The sequence below is a fragment of the Larimichthys crocea genome, chromosome XXIV (genome assembly GCF_000972845.2).
Source record: "Larimichthys crocea isolate SSNF chromosome XXIV, L_crocea_2.0, whole genome shotgun sequence".
In the NCBI taxonomy this organism is placed as follows: Eukaryota; Metazoa; Chordata; class Actinopteri; family Sciaenidae; genus Larimichthys; species Larimichthys crocea.
In genome coordinates, this window is record NC_040034.1 from 515,015 (window position 1) to 521,661 (window position 6,647).

A 6,647-nucleotide genomic window follows, 5' to 3' on the forward strand; every position below is an offset into this window, starting at 1 on the left:
ATTTGGCTGCTTTCACCCGATGACCTTGCCATTTTGTCAAAAATAGCCACATTTTGGGGCGGTTGGTAGCGTAGTGGGTTAAGCGGCCGCCCCGTGTGTGGAGGATATAGTCCTCGCTGCAGCTCCGGTTCGAATCCCGCATCGGACGGCCATTTACTGCGTGTCACTCCCCCTCTCTCTGCCCCCTGCTTCCTGTCTATCTTCAGCTGTACTATCAATAAAGGCATAAAATGGCCAAAAAAATTATGTAAAAAGTAGCCACATTTTTTGTGACGACATGACTACAGAGAGACTCTAAATCACTACATGTAAATAAAAAACTTTTTCAGTCCAGATTTTTGGCGTACAGGCACAATGTTTATTAATGACACAACACACTCCGGCTGGATGGTGAATTACACACAGCCATTTAAAAAAAAAGTGCTTTTTCATCCTTAAGCACCGTGTTCCCAGCTGGTACGGGAGATGCAAAGTAAAGGGAAAGAATGACATTTGTGTTATCAGGATGACTTTCACAAAAAAAAAAATAGTCAGCAACTTCTCTCCGTCTGACATATTGCTCTTGCTGATGTACTGAGTTAGACGAGGGGGCGAATTTTGAATTTTGGGAGCGGTGGAGGAATGCTCAGCCGATGCTATCGCGCTGATGAGCAGGTGTTCGTCTGCTCTCCTCCCACTCATCGATTTCAAGAGCATAGCTACACCCAAGAGACTGCTGACCAGTGGAAATGTTGCATAAAAAGAAACAATACACAACGTGTGTGTGTGTGGGGGTATGTTTCCAGTAATGTGGGTTTGTAAAGTTGTTTGTGAGATTGTGACCTTAGAGTTTCACGCAGTTATGTTGGTGCTTATTTATACAGAAATGTATGTTTGTATACTAGAAAAAGAGAAATGGTCAGTACTGGAACTGTGAACATCTAGTACTGAAATTGCCTCAGTTTGTGTTTGAATGTGTTTGTCGGTGTGTGGATTCCATAAACATGAACTGTTTCTCGCGGCCTGAAAAACAATCTCAAGGACACCCTGAGAGAGCACTTTGCCAGCGAGTTGTCCTTTTTTTTTTTTTAATGAGCTTTGACCCATGTTTTGTCTCGATGATATCATGAGAAAACGAACACACTGCTGATAGTGTGTTTTCACAGAAGTGAAACTGCAGTGACTAACGGCGTACAAATCGCTGACATTAAATAATCAGCAGCTGCGGCAACTGTTGTTGCGCTGACTTAAACTTTGAGGAATGGTGACGAAGAAACTTTCAGAAATGTACAAATAACAAGTAAAATGACCTCACTTGGGATATTTTTCTGCCTAGACTAGTTTAGACCGCCTGTGTGTGTGTGTGTGTGTGTGTGTGCGTACACCTGCATTATGACAGTTGTAAGACCATAGGTTTTTGGAAACATCACTAACTAAGCTTATTATTAAGTTTCAGTGTTGAATTCCACTTTGGTGTGCATGTGCGGGTGACTGAGCGTGTAATGTGGTACATATGTTCTGTGGCTCTGTGTGTTTGTGGATCGAGCACTGGGAGCGGTTATGAAAACACCGTTACCCAGAGTACAGTTCTCCTGGATCACAGATTACTGCCCTGAGGGGGGGTTGCGGGATAGGCAGGGCCACTGCAGGGAGCGGATAAACCTTACAGTGACTCCCGGTGAGCTCATGTCTTATTGACCCCAAAAAGTGCGGGAAGAGGAGACTGAGGTGAGTGACATCATGGTAAAAACGGAACAAGCTGTTTTTCGCTATAATGGGTGTGCCCACACAATCAAGACTTACTGGCAGGGAGTCACAAATGCATCAGTTGACCAAATACTGTAAATCTGAGTTACTCACAGGAGAGCAATATAGGATGGTGGACGTGCAGTCTTGTTTCCCTGCAGCAGGTGGCGCCATAATGCCTAAAGAAGTGGGCAGCACCTGGACAACATACCAGTGTTATTATTTCAGAGTGGTAGTAGTAAATTTCTGTGTTGCAGAAATATGAAATACAAATCCTCCTGATTTAGGATCTTAATCTCCAGATGCAGTTTCATCCTCCTTCAGGCAACGCTTGTATAACACCAAAACACTGCACACCTCGAGCATTTACACATATCAGTGTTTCCCTACATGCCTCCAGGCTGACGTCTTTGCTTCATCCTCGCTTTTCTGTCTTCACTTTCGGCATCACCATACATGGTGCTCATGATCTCTCCCTTCTTTTTGTTGTTATCTTGCCGAATCCCTCATACTTTGTCTCTGCCTCGTGTCCTCCTCCTCTCCTCCTCCGAAACCTTCTAGTAACATTTACAACTCTTCACATCTGGGATGCACCTGTCAGTTTTTCCCGTGAGTCTTCACTTCCTGTGAAGTTTAAAAAAAAAACACAAAAACACTACCCATTTAAAATCTCACATGAGTTATTATAATGTCCAGATACTGGAGATATCATTCGAGCTGTGGTTTCACTCAGAATTTATTATCTGAAATGGGAAAATTGGAATGTGCTACATCGTGTACTATGAAAATATTGACTGAACGGGAATGATATAAAGAGAAAAAAATATGATATTTTGAAACAAATGGACAGTTGGAAGGTTAAGAAAGAACATGATGAAAGAACATGATGAATGAACACGAGCGTGGTTACAAGAAATCAGCGTCGAGCATCAGCTGGAAAAAGGAAGCAAGCAGCTTTGACACACTGAGTTTGTCCCTCAGCAGACTCTGGGGCTCCAGGCAAGAGCCAGGATTTTCTGTGGTTGGGCTTTTGAATTTAAACATATAAGTATATCAGACAGTGAGACTGACAGAGAGGCTTTAATAGAATGTAAACACCATAACATGTTTTTTTTAGCTTCATGTCATTTTGGAAATGCGTGGGTGTCACTTCAACAGAATTGACGTGAAAAGCTTCAACCTGTTTCGTCAGCTTTTGCCCGTTTGATCCTGTAACCTGACGCTCTTTTGTCTTCCCTTTTAATTGTCACCGCCGATGGTTGCTGTTAGATTTCACCATGCATTACAATTCCCTGCAGGTGTTTGCACTGCTCATTTTCTTGTCCTCTGTAGAAAAAAAGAAGAAGTTTCTGTTTGTCTTTGTGCGTGCAAATGCACTGATGAGTGTGTGCGTAACCTGTGTCAGTGCGTGTGTCTGTGCGATAGGCTGCATTATCCTCAGAGCTGCTCTGAATCATTGTTTCCAAAGCCTGTTGCCGTGGCAGCAAGAGGACTAAGGGTTCTGACCAAAATATATCCACATAAATCTGCACTTAAAAGGGAACTGCCCAATGCTCTGCCTTTGTGTGTGTGTGTGTGTTTTTGCACTTCACAAACCGACCTTAAAATAGGATGTTTACCCCCGTATGACTTTCACTTTAATTATCAATGCATTATTGATAAAGTGGAGATGGTGTGAGCGCTGCGAGAGTTTATTTGAGGTTTATATTTGTGGTACCAGGTGACGGCAGAGAAGAGAGCGTTTATTGATCAGTATCGAAAATCAATGCAAACAATTTCTTTTCCTCTCCTCGCCTCTCTTTTTCCTTTTGAAATCATTTCCTCACGTCCGCGCCAGAGAACATAAAACCTGACAACCATGAAAACAGAAAAAGACAGAGGGAGGGCGGGGTGGGTACGGCAACTTGTTTCTATTAAACCAAGGCCAGGGCATTGTTCTCCGAAAGGAAAGATCCAACACAAGAGGTCTTATTGATGACCAGGACCTGCTGCCTCTCTTGCTCTGTGTGTGTGTGTGTGTGTTTGCACACAGCCAACAGCGTGCTAATGAACAAAATGTCATAAGTCGGTGCTCACGATGGGAAAAGGTGGAAGTTGCACATTGATTGGAAATCTGCTCTCTGCCCCCTTTTCTATTGTGGAGCTGCCAATCTGTCTGCATTCAGCAGCAAACATTGGTTACAGAGAACGTCTCTGCGTGAACTGCAGGTCAGTAAGCAGCCCGTCCTTCTTTGTGCTCAATAATAAACACGAAGTAGCTAAGACACTCTCACATATTCAAAGGTCGGTCAGGTCTACACCACTGTCTTTTTCCCACAGTTCTGGAAAACTACAGACGTGGGAACAGGGCTGGGATCACTGATTAAAACACGATACACGCACGCACGCGTATCTTAACAATTTGATACTGTATCTTGTCCTTCAGTGTTGGCATTCTGAAATCCTTTTTGCAACTGTTGATTTCAGATAGAGGTCGATAAAAAGCAGACTTCTTGTTTCTAGCCAGACACTGTCAGCTTTGCCAACTGTCCATAGCAGATATGATCATATCAGCTGGCTTATGAAGCTAATAAAGCACCATTTCCATCAGACCTTTTAATGTTTCCAGTTCAAAATGGGGAAAAGAGTCTGAATAATGCATGTGGTACCTAAAATACATGCGATCATCCCAAAAGACTGAGACTCAAGCGTCCTCACTAGTTGATGATCTACTGTATCTGTAACCCTAACCCTAACCCTAACCCTAACCCTAAGCTCTAGAGCGATTACCAGACAGATGGTCTTGTTCTACCACAGATAGACCAAGAGATGCACTGCAATGCACTGCAGATAGACCAGGAGATGCATAAGTTAACCCCTGACTGCTTAGCTTACATACTTGGAGAGAGAGGACAGCAATTTTGGTTGGGTTTGCCGGAGGGTAAACTTCCCCAAATTCAAATAAGTGTTAGGCTACAGTAGCGTTCAAGACTTGGCAGCTACAGCGGGGAAATAGTGCACAGTGGTCGTCTTGAACAGGGATTTATAAACCCTTAGAAGTAACACCAGCTTAGATTTCTGCTGTAGGCAGCTTCTTCGCTTGACATGCCTATATTTGCAGCTTACCTTCGAGAGGACAGGTCCATTCCTTTATAATTATTTTTGTTATTATATGCCACTGTAGTCAATTTCGATTTGTTAAACTGATGGTTGGTAAATCGAGACATGTCGGATCTTTATTTATTAAAAAATGCAAAAGAACGGTAACGAAGTGAGCAAGAACTGAAACGGCCAGGAAAATTGTCTGGCTGCAAAGAATTTCGCAATCGAAATGCAGGACAGCGCTGAATGAAGAATAAAGGTTCTTTCTCTTTCCCCTCTCGCCGCTGTCAATTCGGTTATCTCCGACTCATGACAGTGTCGAGTTCTCATGTAAGAACAAACAAAGCACCCACTGAACTGAAGTGAGAGATTGAGCGTGAGAGGAGACATATTCCAGAGGAGGGTTGCTGACGATGGAACGGGATTTGGCAAGACCAAAGATGAGGGGTGAGGATGAAAGAGAGCGCTAGATGTGAGAGTGTGATTGAGAAAGAAGGGGCTTTCTGCTGTGTGAAACCTAATTGAGTTAACTTACATTAAGCATGACGCCACTGGAAAATGTAAGGTTAAATGTAAGCACTGACTTTCCACCAGAAGACGATCACTGACTCCTAGAAAACACACTGCTTTGTTGAGGAAGTAATTTGTATCAGAAAATAAAGAGTTAAAAATACTGTATAGGTGTACAGAGTGTAGATGATCATGACAATTAATCTAATAAAGATTGATTCTAGTTTTCCTTGTTGCCATGGTGACAATAGAGGTCAGCTATTTATGAATATTGACTTAATGTACTGCAGTACACCATTGTAATATAATTATGTACCTTTTGTTACATGTTGTTGTCCCATAATTTCCTGTCATCTCTATTTAAAGGCATCAACTTAAGATATTTATTGTAAACTATTGAGAAAAGCAGAAGTTCATAGAGTTTAAGTGCTGGAGTGGCAACGTGGCCAATCATTGTTTATAAGTAAGTCTTAAGTGAATTTATTCGTTGAAAAAGTGGTTGCTGTTTTTCGCCCTTTTTTTTTTTCCCCCAGTGGTGCCGTTCATAATTTAAAGTTATTGTTTAAACCACTTGTTTTTTTTGTTACTCTTGTCCTTTTCTTTCCAAAATATCAGCAGATATCTTTGTGGAAAGAAAAGAATTCTGTAACAGAAGAGTTACTGTTTATACCTCTTTAAAAAAAAATAAAAAATGTTTCCTGTTCCAAAGGAATTCTTTGAATATGCTTTTAACCAAACAATAAAGCTTTCCCTCCACCTCCGCCTGTCACTATAAACCCTATCTGACCCTTTTAGATGTAAAAACGCTCCACTGTGTTCAGCAGCTGGTCAATGACTTTTGCATTTGGTGCTCGGTGCGTAGTGTACGGTATTTTTTTTTCGCTGAACACGGCTGACTGTCGTGTCTGAAAAAACAACACTGATCAGAAACGTTGATGGTGAACCAAAAGCAAAAAGCAAAACAATGAGCTGAAAGACGCTAAAACAGCTGTAGAGTTAGAGTCTCATTACACATACTGAAGTCATTTGATCTACTGTAATAAAGATTGTGAGGCCAGAAGGCCAGATGCTTGGTTACAGACAAATATGAAAAACAGTTTTTTATTTTTTTTTGAAGAACATAACGTTGCGCTGAGTCAGCATTTGGAGCGGAGAGATCATTCCGTGCAGAGTGTCCGTTGGTTGTGGGGGATTTTATTTGTGGAGCAGAACTATCTCTGTTTCTGTGTGTGTGTTTGTGGAACAGTGTGTGTGTGTGTGTGTGTGTGTGATGGTGGGGGTGTCTATCTCACCATGCACACTAAACATAACACTGAAAATTCAAACATGTT